This window comes from Vigna unguiculata, chromosome 7, assembly GCF_037176805.1.
Source record: "Vigna unguiculata cultivar grain cowpea cultivar isolate G323 ecotype 2 chromosome 7, ASM3717680v1, whole genome shotgun sequence".
In the NCBI taxonomy this organism is placed as follows: Eukaryota; Viridiplantae; Streptophyta; class Magnoliopsida; order Fabales; family Fabaceae; genus Vigna; species Vigna unguiculata.
The window spans coordinates 12,966,832-12,982,752 of NC_140798.1; the positions used below are offsets into that span (position 1 = coordinate 12,966,832).

Genomic DNA, 15,921 nt, shown 5'->3' on the forward strand with positions numbered 1-15,921 from the left:
TCAAGATATATGCAAAAAAAAAAATTCTTGAAACTCGTAAATTGAAAAGTGACGAAAAACAAAATAGAGAAAAAGAAACGCACTTCTAATTTTAGTACAAATCCAAAATAGAATAAAAACTACAACAACACAAATAGAAAGAAAAAACATACTAACCATAAATGAGGATGAAAAATTGGTACAAACGAATAATATGAGATTGAAGAATTGTAATATGCCAAGACCCTAAAAAATGACTCTTAGAAGAAAATAAAGAAGAAGAAAATAAAGTAAGGAGAGACAAGAGAAGTCACAAAGAGATAAAAAGATAAAAGAAGAAAATAAAATTATAAGAGAAAAATAATTAGTCATTCTCTTCTTCATAAACAAAATTATAATTTACTAAATAAATGTTTTAACTCATTAATTTTATAATTAATTTAATAGAGGTATATTTGTAAAAAAATTTTTTAGGCTTTTTTTCTTAAAAGTAATTCTATAATTAATTAATTAATTAGTAGGGAAATATTAGTAGTAAAAAATTTTCTTTGAGGCCTTCTTTTGTTGGAGGTTTGAAGCGAGTGGTTTTACTTGCTTTACCCTTGAACTGACCTTAGATGATGTAGATGTGGTTTTAATATTTTGGGTCTACTATTTATTTTATGTCTTGGCAACAAAAGACAAATTCTTTCAAATTTGGTGATTTAACTAATGTGTATAGGTGAAAATAAGTGTGGTTTACAATGTTTTGGCATCGAAAGATATTTTGTAGCAAAGGTTAACAGTGACATAACTTAAAATGGGTTGACATTTGAGTTGTGTTAATTTTGGAAATGACATTAGATTATATTATTTTTTATATAATAAAGTTAGCAATATACATGGTGAAGCTTTATATTCTACTTGACATATTGTCAAATAGAATTTCTAATAAAGGTTGCAATAAAATTTCTTATGAGTTATGAAAAAAAACCACATTTAAAATATTTCAAAGTGTGAGGGTGTCTTGCAAAGGTTAGTATACCTCTTAATGAGAATTGAAAAAATCCTTTGTTATTTTGGTTGAATTTCTTAATACTATTATGGGATCTAGATATGTTTCCTTCAAATGATAAATTGACTAAATTTGTTTGTTATACCTCTAGTATTGCTTTGTAATCTAATTATTTGAGTTTCTTCTAGATATGACATTCAATATGTGCAATTTCTTGAGACTATTGAATGATATATTAATGCAAATAGGATTTTTATTTTGCTAATACAAAGTAGAGGTGCAATATCATGAAAATCTACTAAACAAAACATTGTTTCATGATATACTATGGAAGCAAAGATTCTTATTGTAAATACTAGTGTTGCTCATGTAGATATGTATTATCTATATGAATTATCATTATTAAATAAACATATACTTCCTATTACATTGCATTGTGACACTCAAGTTGCTATATATAAAGCTTATAGCAAAAATTTTATTGAAAATAAAAACATAAGAGAGTGAGACATAAATTTATTAGAAAGTTATCACTCATGGTATTAATTCTCTTGACTTTGTCAGGTCAAAAAATAAAAAATTGCATATCCGCTCACCAAAAGATTGATTCATCAACAAATGTTTGAGTTGTCGAGAGGGATGGGATTAAAGCCTATAAATTAATTGCAACTACGGACACCCATGTCCACATGAATGACGATCCATGGAATGAAGTTCAATAGGCAATAACGAAGTTGTTGTTGACTAAAGTACACCAAGTGATATGAATAAATATTATGTCTCATTCCTATGACGAGGTGTAGTATAAATTATGACAATAATTAGGTTGAGGTACATGAATTATTATGCTTAATTTCAAAATACCTCTTCATAAACCCCATGACAATTATTGTAGGGGTGTGAGTCATAAACCACCCTTTGACGGTTTACCTAGTGAGTGTGATGGTGGGGCGACCATTGCGAGACATAGGCAAGTCTCTAAGTGACACTCATGAAACAATATACATGCACAACACCATAACGTGCACCCACTAATTAGAACCTAAAATAAATAACAATATTGTATGTGTTATTTACTAAATTTTGATTACAGGAGATGTAGCTCAAGACAATTAAGTCTTTGTATTTACTTGGGAGGAAGTTTATAAGTACTAGGTGTAAGGCTCAAATCCGGAAGGTTCCTTACGCTGAAATACAATGTTTTGTCTTAAAATAAGGTATATTTTATTTTATTTTTATTTTTTAAATTAAGTGGGGGATTGTTTTAGTATAATTTTAAAAAAATAAAAATTATTAAAATAAAATCTTGCCGTTACAAATTGATTTAAGCAAAAAAATAAATTGGAGGTAAATGTTGTTTATGATAACCAGTTTTATTTTTTCATTTATTTTATTGATTATTAGTTACTATTTTTATTTAATTAGATTAATTGCAAATGATTCCTAAGTCTCTCTTCTACTTATAAATACCACCTAAGTGCATTGGGGAAAAACACACAACAAACACTAGAGTTCTTACAAAAGTGTTTTGTCTTCTTTTCCTCTCTATACTATCTTTGAAAAATAGTGATGTTCATAAGGTTCAGAGATCCTTCGCTTCACTCGATCAATTTGACAAGTTGTTGTATATTGGGGGAGAAATACATTATATCTCTATACATAATATTATCTTCTCTATAAGGACAACGTTATGCGTGCCGCAACACAAACTATTTCTATTCTTTACTTCATTTGTAATTTCTTTTATATTGTCACTATTATTATTATTATTATTATTATTTGCTATTTGACTTTATGAATCTTTTTCTATCTGTATCTATATCTTATTCTTATCCTTATATACTTATTATTTTTATTTTAATAATTTCTAACACAATGTTGATTGGGTCATTAGGCCAAAAAATACTTGGACATTGGGTCCAGTACCAGTGGATGTTGAAAGACTAGGTAGAATTTGAAACTTTTGGTTATTAGAATAATGATTGGAGACTTAATAGAGATATTAAAAAAAGATATTATTGAAGAAAGACCTTAATGAAAAATGGCAGGTCAAAAGTTAAGAGAACTCGAATAGGTTAAAAGTTAGGAGGACTCGAAGGAAACCTTATAATGAAATAAGGTAATAAAAAAAAAGGCAAAATACTTTGATTATGTTATGAATTAATGATTATTCATTGATTTAATATATTTACTCACATGATTCATTACTCATTACTCTTTATGTAAATATTTGTATTAACTAAGTTGATTTGTTTCCTTTATGGATTACATGTTGTATCTATAAGTAGGACTCTTCCTATCAATAATAATACACATATGAGTTGCTCCCTATTCTCTCATCATTCTTTATTCTCTATTGTTTCTTCTCTTCTCTATTATCTATTATTCTCTCTATTATTCGCGTTATTTCATAACACGTTATCAACACGATGCTCCAACCAATTGAGGACTAGTGAAAGTTTTAATTTTTTTTCTCTCTAATGCAGTGCTCTGCGTGTCTCAATCTAGGCTCTTTCTAATTCTTTCTCAAAATATAATTTTACTTTATATTCTTCCTCTTGTGATAAGAATTGTTTGACCTTAGCAATTATCATCTTCGTCTTATTATTTTTATTTTTATTATGACGATGATTATTATTATTTTGATGATAATTATTATCATTAATATTATTATTTTATGTGCTAGTTCTAAACAAGTAAAACGTTGCAAAATTTGGATTTCATAGAAGATTACTCAGATTTGAGTCTTTTTTGCTAGAACAACCAATAAAAAAAGTTACCTTTATTTCTTCTTCTTAATTAAGTCTCTGTGGACCCAAACTTGCGTGACAACTTTATGATGGCCACTGTTCACGGTGAATCTTACACGGTTGTCTCGGCTTCTAAAACCCATTATCATCATTTACATCATACTCACACTATTTCAGCTATAAAAAAAGTTTCATCTAAACAATCCACTTTACGTTCACGTGATCACCAAAATTTGGGTGTCTATTGCTTTAGTTCCCTTTTCGATTGTGGAAAAGGTTGGTTTAGTAGCTTATCGACACCATGATCGAAGATTCCCAACCAATTCGATTACGAGGTATCAACTCGAGAAAAATTCAGCAATAAGATTGTTCGGTTGACAAGTTTTGGTACAATTGGCTCATTTACCTTGTGCTGATAGCAGTTTGGGAGTTGGTCTTCATTATGCAGTAACCTTTTCTAGTTTTTGACATTGGGATCAAGGTCAATCTTAATAAAGGGGCATTGGTACGAGATCAGAAAGTGTAACAGAATATGATGTTGAGAAGGGACACATGACTTAAAATCCTAAGGATGCAATAACAGAATTTGGCAAGTTAAGGCGTAGTACATATAAATAAAAAAATGCAAAAACATCCAAAAAAGTGTAAGGAGCGAGACACATATAGAAAGAAGGCTTAATTATCATTTTGGTCCCCTAATTTATTGGGTTGGTTCACTTTGGTCCCCTTATTATTTTTGGGTTCAATTTGGTCCTCTAATTCTTTAAAAGGTTCAATTTGGTCCCTGCCGTTAAGTCAACTTTAACACCGTCTCCGTACATGCCACGTGTCATTTTGTGGAATTTTCAATTTTTTATTTTTATTTTTATTTTTAATTTTTTAATTTTTTTTTTAAAAAAATTTAAACTGCCACGTGTCACCTTATGGTTGTGACACGTGTCATCTTATGGTTGTGACACGTGTTACTTTGAGATTTTTTATTTAAAAAATGTACTGCCACGTGGCAGGTCACGATTGTGCCACGTGTCAAGCTAACATTTGTTGTTTTCAATTTAGTCCCTCTATTTACAATTTTGATTCAATTTAGTCCCCCAATTTTTTAAGATGATTCAATTTTGTCCTCTCTAATTTGATACCAAATTAGTAATTAAGCTTAATTACAACTTATATATACATATTAAAATAATTTTTATTATATTTATAGATTAAATTACTCCATCTAACTATTCAAATTATTATTTTTTTTTACATGTATAGAAACTTTCAAGTGTAAAAAATTACAAGTGAAAAATATAACAAATGAAATAACATGAGTATTTAGGGAGTGATTTGATGTACAAATGGTAAAAAATTATTTAAACATGAATGTATAAATTGTAATTAAGCTTAATTATCATTTTGGTCCCCTAATTTATTGGGTTGGTTCACTTTGGTCCCCTTATTATTTTTGGGTTCAATTTGGTCCTCTAATTCTTTAAAAGGTTCAATTTGGTCCCTGCCGTTAAGTCAACTTTAACACCGTCTCCGTACATGCCACGTGTCATTTTGTGGAATTTTCAATTTTTTATTTTTATTTTTATTTTTAATTTTTTAATTTTTTTTAAAAAAAAATTTAAACTGCCACGTGTCACCTTATGGTTGTGACACGTGTCATCTTATGGTTGTGACACGTGTTACTTTGAGATTTTTTATTTAAAAAATGTACTGCCACGTGGCAGGTCACGATTGTGCCACGTGTCAAGCTAACATTTGTTGTTTTCAATTTAGTCCCTCTATTTATAATTTTGATTCAATTTAGTCCTCCAATTTTTTAAGATGATTCAATTTTGTCCTCTCTAATTTGATACCAAATTAGTAATTAAGCTTAATTACAACTTATATATACATATTAAAATAATTTTTATTATATTTATAGATTAAATTACTCCATCTAACTATTCAAATTATTATTTTTTTTCATGTATAGAAACTTTCAAGTGTAAAAAATTACAAGTGAAAAATATAACAAATGAAATAACATGAGTATTTAGGGAGTGATTTGATGTACAAATGGTAAAAAATTATTTAAACATGAATGTATAAATTGTAATTAAGCTTAATTATTAATTTGGTCTCAAATTGGAGAGGACAAAATTAAATCATTTTAAAAAATTGGGGGACTAAATTGAATCAAAATTGTAAAAAGAGGGACTAAATTGAAAACAACCAATGTTAGTTTGACACGTGGCACAATCGTGACCTGTCACGTGTCACAACCATAAGGTTACACGTGTCACAACCATAAGGTGACACGTGACAGTTTAATTTTTTTAAAAAGAAAATTTAAAAAAAAAATTTAAAAAAATTAAAAAGAAAAATAAAAAAAAATTTGAAAATTCCACAAAATGAGACGTGGCATGTACGGAGACGGTGTTAAAGTTGACTTAACGGTAGGGACCAAATTGAACCTTTTAAAGAATTAGAGGACCAAAGTGAACCTAAAAATAATAAGGGGACCAAAATGAACTAACCCAACAAATTAGGGGACCAAAATGATAATTAAGCCTAGAAAGAAATAAGGTTTCATTTAATGTATAGAATAATGACTTTGAAAAATAAAATAAAATTTAGCCTATAAATAGAGAAGTATGAGATAGAAGAGGGAAAAAATAGAGCAAGAAACTATAATAAGTTTTAACCTTCTAAAATACTTTTAACTTTAGTTCTAGTATTAGTGTATCAATCCAATCATTTAGATATGTGAGAACAAAGCTAAGCTTGTTTTTTATATTACTTTCACTAGACTTATGTGTACCTTATTAACTTTTTATTTATCACGGTGTTATAACTAATGTAATAATCTAATGAATAAATAATATTACATTATTATTCTACAAATACAATATACACATGTTATACATTTATACTAAAAGACAAAATAAGCTTCTAGAAATTAGATCTAAAGGAGGTGTTTTCAAAAGGAGACAACCCTATCCTGGTCTCCAAGTCTCTCCTAGGTCGCACATTTGACCTTCTAGAATGAAGGTAACCTCCAAGCTTTTCCTCATTCCAAATGTGCGTCTAGCATGAGTGGTCCCAAGGGTGGGCTATCCTCCTCTCTAAGTAGTGCTATTATCCTCCTCTCCATTTTGATAGATAACATTTTTATCTGTTTTCATGGTCTTTTTTCGATATATATATATATATATATATATATATATATATATATATATATATATATATATATATATATATATATATAATAAAGGGTTAAATATGTTTTTGGTCCCTTAACTTTCAATAAAAATTGGAATTAGTTCTTCTTCGAAACTTTGGTCCAATTTAGTCCTCCAACTTTAGAAAATACCTCGATCTAGTCCCTTTAACCAAATTTTGTTATGTTTATTTGACGTTTCAAACACATTTTTCAGCTAACATTGAAGCGAAAATGTGTCAAACGATGTAAATAACTCAAATACTATCCTAAAACGTGTTTTAAACGTCAAATAAACTTACCAAAATGTGATTAAAAGGACTAAATCCGTAGTTTTTCAAAAGTTGGAAGACTAAATTGTGCCAAAGTTTTTAAGAGAGACTAATCTAATTTTCACTAAAAGTTTATGAACAAAAACATATTTAACACAATAATAAATAACGAAAAAAGACCATGAAAATAGATAAAAATGTTATCTATCATTGTTTTTTTTAATATAACAAAATTAATTGACTAAACAAAATTTAAATATTTATTCATAGCAACAATAATTTATATACAATTGTTACCACACAGAACAAGGATCCATTTTCTTTCGTTTGCAGCTATAGTACATATGCGCACTTTAGATTTCTGTCTAACTAATAATATTCCTTACCGTACTGCAAGACAGGTCAAATTCCATTTCATGGTTCTCTTAGAGGTCAAGATCGGCGATTACAGAAGCCTTACCCAATTTGATGTGCTCGACGCCCCAGTGCAGTACAACGTACTCTTGGGAAGAGAATGGATACACAGGAAGATGTGTGTACCATCGAGCCTCAACCAGTGCATCATGCTATGGCATAACAATTACGTTAAAGTTTTCCCCGCGGACCCAAGGCCCTTTGAATACGAAGCCAAGGCAGCAGAAGTCTACGCTGATGCTTATTACTATTCAAAGGGTGATCTTCAAATCAGGTTTTTCGGTCTGATCGACCGATCGCCGCTATTGAAGCCCCGTCGAAGACACCAGTCGATCGGGCCTCGACGACACAAATAAGTCAGTGATGCTAGACTGGTATGGAGATGGAGTGCCGAACAACCAGTAAAATGAAGAAGAAAGCATTTGGTTCGGCTGTAGTTTCATAGATCTACATGGGAATCCTCTTGAGATCGATCATGCAGTTACGGCCAATCAAGCAGAGATTCGATTGGCCTTCCAGAGAGCTGACATTAGAGGACTTACACCCAAAGCACCAGAAAAGCTGTACGACATATGATCAGAAGTTCAAGATGATGTGATCGAAGTCAACCTATAGGCAAAAGCAGAACCTCGACCCACATATGTCAGTAAGAACCTATCTAGTGAAATGGCCGAAGCGATTGTCAATCTTTGCAAGAATACAAAGACTTCTTTACTTGGGAGTCTTCATAAATGCCTGGCCTTGATAGGAATCTGGTCGAGCACCGGTTACCGATCAAGCAAGGCTTCAAACCTTACAAGCAACCACCCACAATAGAATTTCATCTGCTCTTTTCAGCAAGTCTGATCTATAGGTAGGGGAGGGCACCTTGGTATGACCTAAGGGGTGGACTGTCACTGAATTCCATCAAAATCCAATTAGCAACCCCCATTAGAAGAGAATAAGGGGTTACAACAATCATGTTAGACTAAGAAGAGCCTTGGGATCCAGTCCCTTGGACAGACCGATGCTACGCCTCATTAGACAGCAGCGAAACATACAACTCGATGTTAATCAAAGTTGGTACGCTCCACAGCTTAAAAAGAAGGGCTAGCAAGCTTGTGAGGGTTGGTAGTGGCACGTAAGGCGCGCCCTTCTGTAAATGGCCTCCTGTCTTTGCTTGTGTTGTGTAGTATGACGTCCACGTCGTCTTTTACTCTTGTTCCTTAACTCGTCCCTTCGTGTAGCCCACGGAGCAGTTCGTAGGTTAGCTCGTTAGTAAAGCAAGGAAATCCTACTGGCGGTAGCGGTTGTACCTTTGACCTATGTCTAGCCGCTTCTTTGATCATCGCATTCATTATTGATTCACATTCTATCCTCGGGCGGGAAGTCTCAAAGCTCTTTTGCCAGCATTGAGGAACCTGATAATTTTGATTAAAGTAGTTATCCGATAGACGCGATTTGACAATTAGCGGAGGTGTCACCTTCTAAACCTACTTTTCTTGAGTCAATAGAGTACGACCTAGATCAACAAAACCCATCCCCGTCTGAGTAGAGACTTCCTAAGCTAAGAAGTTTTCAAAGCAAGGGAGGAATGAACTTCTAGCTTGATTACTGGGAACCCTCTCTTGATAGATGAAGAACCCCTGGCCAAGCGCTCGGAAAGTGCTCCTCTAGCTGTCTGTCCCGCAGAGAGGTAGTTAGAATAGACTCTGAGACAAGAAGCTGACAGAGAAGCAAGGGTCTTGAGGGGTGAGCCCTATGACTAAAGATACACGAGCTCCTCTACACCCATTTCCTCGGAAAGCCCTTTTGCCAACTTAGCATAGAGAGATAGCCCCATGAAAGGAATAATATATGAGTAGATCAAAGCCGGCTGAAGGCCAAGAATGGGATACGAGGACGAAAGCTCAGAGACCATTTGTTCAACTTCTCTACCAGAAGCGAAAGATGAACCCATATTAATTTAGTTCTAAACCACCTGATTGATATCATGGCGTAGATATAACATGATTCTATTTCTTAGCGGGAAGAGCCTCTCCAACCTTAGAGGAGAACCAAAGACCCCTTTCTCTTCTCTACTTAGCCGCGGGCAGAAGATCTCATTCCTATAAAGAAGGGAGCACGATCTTCATTCGAGAGAGCTTCTTTTCAGTCTTTTCCCCGAATCAGCACGATGGTCATCTCCTTCCTACCTGACGAGCACATCAGACAATCGGCTCTTTCATGACTCCATAACAACTACCTTATCCATTGATCTCTTGTGAATTTGAAGGTCCCAAGAACTACCTTCGCTTTTCAAGCTGCAGCTATTGCTATTGTTGTGCTTGGGAATTGTTTGAGCTTATATCGATCGTTAGCTTCACTAATCTCCCCACGGTTTATCCTGCGATTTATCTTTACTGAACACGAAATAGCGCGGGAAGTGCAGCTTTGCGTATAAGTAAGTGGATGTTATCGGGCAGTCGGGTAGGGAGGATCTTACGTTGATACAGGCAACCGGCCGACAACGCCCCGCGTAAGGCGTTGGGCAACTTAGGGTTTACTTCAACATCTGGATCAGTTCTATACCGGGACTAACAATGCACACCATTGAGATCACCCAGGATTTGAACCTGAGTACTTCCTTGATGAGAGTAGATTCCATCAGTTCTCCCCAAAAAAGAAATAAGTATATTGAAGTATATATAAGGCACCCAATCGAACGTATTCTTGGGAGACCGCTTTAGAAAGGCTTTTGACAGGCTGCTAAAATAAATGCCTTTTTCGATGATTATGGAGTTGGAGATTCCTGTTCAATCGTTACCTCGTTTCATAGCCTATATCTCCGCTTTCACTAGTTTTCCTCTGCGCATAAAGCTGTTGGTCTTGCTGTGGCTAGCTTGTTTGGTGTATATGGCTAGTAAGTTTCTTATCTCGCCCACTGGTTTGTAACGACAGCGAAAGCTTAAGCTCTTTTATGGGGCATTGGGATTGCCCTTTCGCAAAAATACCACTTAGAAAGAGCAGATGTTGCGCTCTGATATTACGTCCCATGCGAATCTATTAGATGAGAGCGAAAACCAAAAAGAACAACATTCAATATCAATCAATTTCAAGTCGTAAATATATATCAATATAACTACAGAATGAAGGTCCTTTTTTTGGCAGTAACTATTCCGTACCGACTAACAATGTCAAAAAATACTAATACACAGCAGCCAGCTCATCAACGTAATTGAAAGAAAGGATTTCGGTTGAAAGTCTTATTTGTTCTGCTAAACAAACGAGCCTAAACGGGTTTCTGTCGGCGGAGGACAGCTAAGCAAGCTCTAGCGGGAGAAACAAGGGCGTGGTATGGATGGGATGGAATCGAGACGCATTCGAGACAGGGTAAAACGAGGCCTGACAGGCCATAACCCAGATAGATCCAAGATTCTTACTAGCGGGATGAATGACTGGTTTGCTATGAGACCCATCGACCTTGGGAGTGAATAGAAAGAAAGGATTGTCGGTTAGATTCAAGGTATGCCAGTTGATTGATTCTACTCCACTTTCCAGATTGGCTGAGTGTTACATCTATCATTGATGTCTCTTTTTTTCTATTATTATATATATAAGATAAAGTCACTATGGGCAACCATGCATGGTACTTCTCGACCGTGTCTCCGAGGGACAGTTGAACGAGCGACTCATGAATGCTGCCGGGTTGGACGAGCCAATAACTCGAACGCGTTTGGTCTGTTTTTTGAGCAAGAATCACAACATTACCTTACCTTCACCATGATACGGACTCCAAGTTCTTATGGCAGAGCGCGAGGAGATTTATCATCAATATGATGATGGGAATGGAAACCAGAAGCACGACCGACCGGGGTCCAAGATAATCCATCAGTAACAGTAGTCACGTAAGCATGAGACTTTTTGGTAGTACTGGTGAACCAGATGGCCGCGGCGATGGAATCTGGGACGGAGGACTCGTAGTATCTCTCTAGATCTGGCAAAAGCGAAAGTAAGTAAAAAGTCTACAAAGATTGTTTATTGTATAGAAAATACTTGAGACATTTTCTTGGAATAATGCTTGAATTTTGTCTTTTTGTTCGTTAAAAATAGCTCCAAATATTTGTGTCACTACTCTAGATATTGACTACTTTAATTGTTTTTAATGTTGAAGTTGTAATGACATGATATTTGCATCCTCACAAATTGTTTATAGCATATTACAAAAATATATAAATTATCTATAAGAATATATAAAGAAATATTTTCTTTTGTGTTCATATTTCGTTATTGCAGTTTTACTCTTATTTATTTTAAAAATTAATTATTTTATAAATAATTTATCTTTAAATGTTATTCTAACAACTTTTTTTTGTCTTTAACATATTTTAAAAACTTTTTTTTTTTGCATTTTTTTTAATTTTAAAGTTAACAACTAGTTTAAAAATTAATTATATATTTTTAATTAATCTTAACTTTAATTTTTGTGAAAATTAAAAAATGCCACAAGTGTGATAGCGCCTGTGTTTTTGCTAGTATAATATAAAGAGTTCTACATCATATTAGACTATATATATATATATATATATATATATATATATATATATATATATATATGAGTCAATATTCTAGATAAGATCTTTCAAGGAAATTTCAAATAATTTTTATCTAGTATTTCTTCTTCTACTTGTACAAAAGGTACATATAAAAAATATATGAAAGGAGTGAGGTCTTTGTAAGCCTTAAATATCAATCTTACTAAACTCAACAAATAATACAAACATTAGAACCTGAAATTGGTCCTAAAACCACAAGACCACAAGACTCAATCTCATTTTATCATACATATGGATCTATATCTCACTTTTGATGATCCATTATGAACATCAAAAGATACTTTTGATAGTGATTAATGTTGGATAATCTTTAATTTTGTTAGATAGTATTTAGATTATGTTTTAGATTATAGAGTTTCTTTTTTTTTAGCAAAGTGATAGGGTATTTTATATTTGGTGAATTAGATTTAAGTTAGTTGTTATTTTAGTTAGTTGGAGTATATAAGATTTAGTTTGATAATATAGGGTATTAGATAAGATTAGATTAGATAAAGATTTAGTTTGGTTTGTTAATATTTGGTTTGTAATTGGCTATATAATAACCCATTCTCTATCAATAAAAAATACCACAATAGGTTACATTGCATATTCTTTTAATGTGTGTGAGTTTTTTCCAAAAAAATGGTATCAAAGCTTTATGCTCTGAGTACTGAGTGAAGAGAGAGAGAGAGAGAGAATAAGTGTGCGCTTGAGTGCTTTGGGAGAAAACAAAAAGAGGAGAGATGGCAAAAGTTGTGAATGGTATGACAGTGCCGGATGAAGAAAACCAATTATGATAATTGGTGTCTACAGATGAAGACCCTTTTGGGATCCCAAGACATTTGGGATATAGTGGAGAGCGGATACGAAGAACCCACAGAGGACGCAAATCAGACGATGGCCCAGATCGCCGCGTTGAAGAAGACGCGAGTGAAAGACAAGTCGGCTTTGTATTTTTTGTACAATGCTGTGGAGGAGTTAGGCTTTGAGAAGATTGCAAACTTTGCATCTTCAAAGGAAGCATGGGATATTATGAAGGTTGCATAGAGAGGGAACGACCGGGTTAGATGAGTTCGGCTTCAAGCTCTTACAAGAGAGTTTGAAGGGTTGAAGCTGGAAGATAAAGAGAAAGTAACCGAGTACATAACTCAGGTAGAGAGGTGGCCAACCAACTCAGTAGAAATGGATAGCCAATGCCAGCAAACCGGGTAGTGGAGAAAATCTTGAGATCACTGACAAATGATTTCGAGAGCATTGTATGTGCCATCGAGGAGTCGAAGGACCTATCTGTTCTCTATGTGGAAGAACTTGTCGGGTCATTGGAGGCCCATGAACAAAGGAGAAGGAAGAAGCATGAACCGTGTGATCAAGCACTAAAGGCGCAACTTGATTTGGATGAAACTCAGAATACTCAGAGCCGAGGTCTTGGAGACAAAGGACGACGTGGCAGAGGACGAGGTGTTCAAGGTCGAGGTGGACATGACCGAGATGATGTTGAAGAGAGCACAGATCAGACCAGGCAACAGAATTGGCATGGTCGTGGTCAAGAAAGGGGCCAAGGAGATTGGTCTAAGTCAGAAGTGGAATGTTTCAGGTGTGGCAAGTATGGCCACTATGCAAGAGAATGCAGATCGGCAAGCTGCTACAACTATGGCAAGGTTGGTCATATAGCAAAATATTGTCAATCAGAAAAAAAAGAGAAAAATCTTCTCATAGAGGAAGATGACGAGGAGGAGATAGGAATTTTAATGATGATGCAAAACTCAGATGCCGAACTCAAAAGCGGTGAATCAGAAGCTGAGTGGCATTCAGGCCGTGTGAAGGAAAGGAGATCAGGTGACGAGCTTAGTCCAAATTGTTTAAACTCGGTTTGGTATCTGGACACAGAAGTGAGCAATTACATGTGTGGAGATGAGAGTTTCTTCAGCGAACTCACCCAGGTGGAGGTCGAATTAGTGTCATGTGGAGATGATTCCAAGATGGTGATAAAAGGGCGTGGAACAATCCGATACATGTAGAAAGATGGACGTGTTGGAGAAATCAGGGATGTCTACTATGTTCCTAAGCTGAAGAGTAATATTTTGAGCATAGGCCAGATAGTAGAGAAAGGAAACTCGATTATGATAAAGAACCCAGTACTGTACTTGAAGGACAAGGATGGTCGGCTAGCAGCCCGAGTAGAAAAGGAGAAAAATTGGATGTACAAGTTGGAGTTGACCATCTTGCAGAAAAGGTGTTTGAAACGTGTGGACAGTGAAGGCGGTGCAAGATCTGTTCGGAATGGTGGGGGATCCGTTCGGAACGACGTGGTGAAGAAAGAGACAAGTAAGCAAATTAAAGTAGTGCGGTCAAAAAGAGAAGAGACAACCAATCTTGCCGAAGAAGTTGAAGAAGAAGTAGTGTTGTTGATGATGGGATGTAGCTCGAGGGATGAGCACAAACAAGTGGAGAAGTCGGCAAGAAGGTTAATGTCATAAATCAGTTCAGTAGCATGGAGAGGTCGTTAAGACGTGCATATAGCTCGGAAAGCTTGGCAAAGAGTGTGGAGATCTCAAACAACCCAAAAAGGGACTTGGAAAGCTCGATGGATCATGAGGCCAACTTAGTTAGCTCGGTGGGAAGTTCGAATGGCTTGGTGGAGCAAGTGGAGTGCCCAGATCGTTCGGGGGAGCAAGTGATCACCTTGAAAAGCTTAGCAGGGAATCTAGGTAGCTCGTGGAGTGTGGATAGCTCGGATCTTGAACAAGAAGTGTTAAGTTTGCAAGAGCAGGTGCATGCCGAGAAGGATATGAGCGTTGTACTGGAGGTGCAAGATGAGAAGTGGCGACTTGGAATGGATGATAAGTTTGGTGTGAAGGCGTGGAAATTTTCCGATCTCTTAAAGAGAGCTCGGCCTATTCAGAGGATCTCGGTTAATGGCAAGTCGACCAAGGGTAAGTCAGCCAAGGTTAAGATGAAGTCACTCAAAGAGAAGATCAAGTCGATCAAAGAGAAGATCAAGTCGGACAAAGAGAAGATCAAGTCGGTCAAACAAAAAAGCAAGTAGGCTATGGAGATAGAAGATTGTCCGGGATTAGAGAAGAAAAAAATTTAAGATTATGAGGGAGTTTTGTTGGATAATCTTTAATTTTGTTAGATAATATTTAGATTATGTTTTAGATTATAGAGTTGTTTTTATTTAGCAAAGTGATAGGGTATTTTATATTTGGTGAATTAGATTTAAGTTAGTTGTTATTTTAGTTAGTTGGAGTATATAAGATTTAGTTTGATAATATGGGGTATTAGATAAGATTAGATTAGATAAAGATTTAGTTTGGTTTGTTAATATTTGGTTTGTAATTGGCTATATAATAGCCCATTCTCCATTAATAAAAAAATACCATAGTGAGTTACATTGCATATTCTTTTAATGTGTGTGAGTTTTTTCCAACAATTAGGTAGTTGAGTATTTCTCAACCATTTATTGGTGAACAAAAGAGATATATACTTACTACCTAACCTTTGTGATGCTAAGCATGTATAACACAATCCTAATTTTGGCCTATGAATATCTTAGTCCAAGGTGTTATTCTGAATTATTCAGATATTCACCTACTTGGTAAAACTTCCTTAGACCCCACCACGGTCCCTACCTTTCACCTCGTAGTGTACCAAATTGTGACTTCCAAAATACAAACCCTCTTACATGGGTTTGATTTCAACCCATTGGAACCGAACTAAAGACTCTTCTCGAACATACATACTCTTGAACATTTTGAAGGATCAC

General features: G+C 34.7%; 1 pseudogene; it reads left to right on the plus strand.

Moving 5' to 3' along the window:
* Positions 1-12,898: 12,898 nt before the first annotated feature.
* On the plus strand, positions 12,899-14,173 carry LOC146884630 (uncharacterized; annotated as a pseudogene).
* The last annotated feature ends 1,748 nt before the right edge of the window (positions 14,174-15,921 follow it).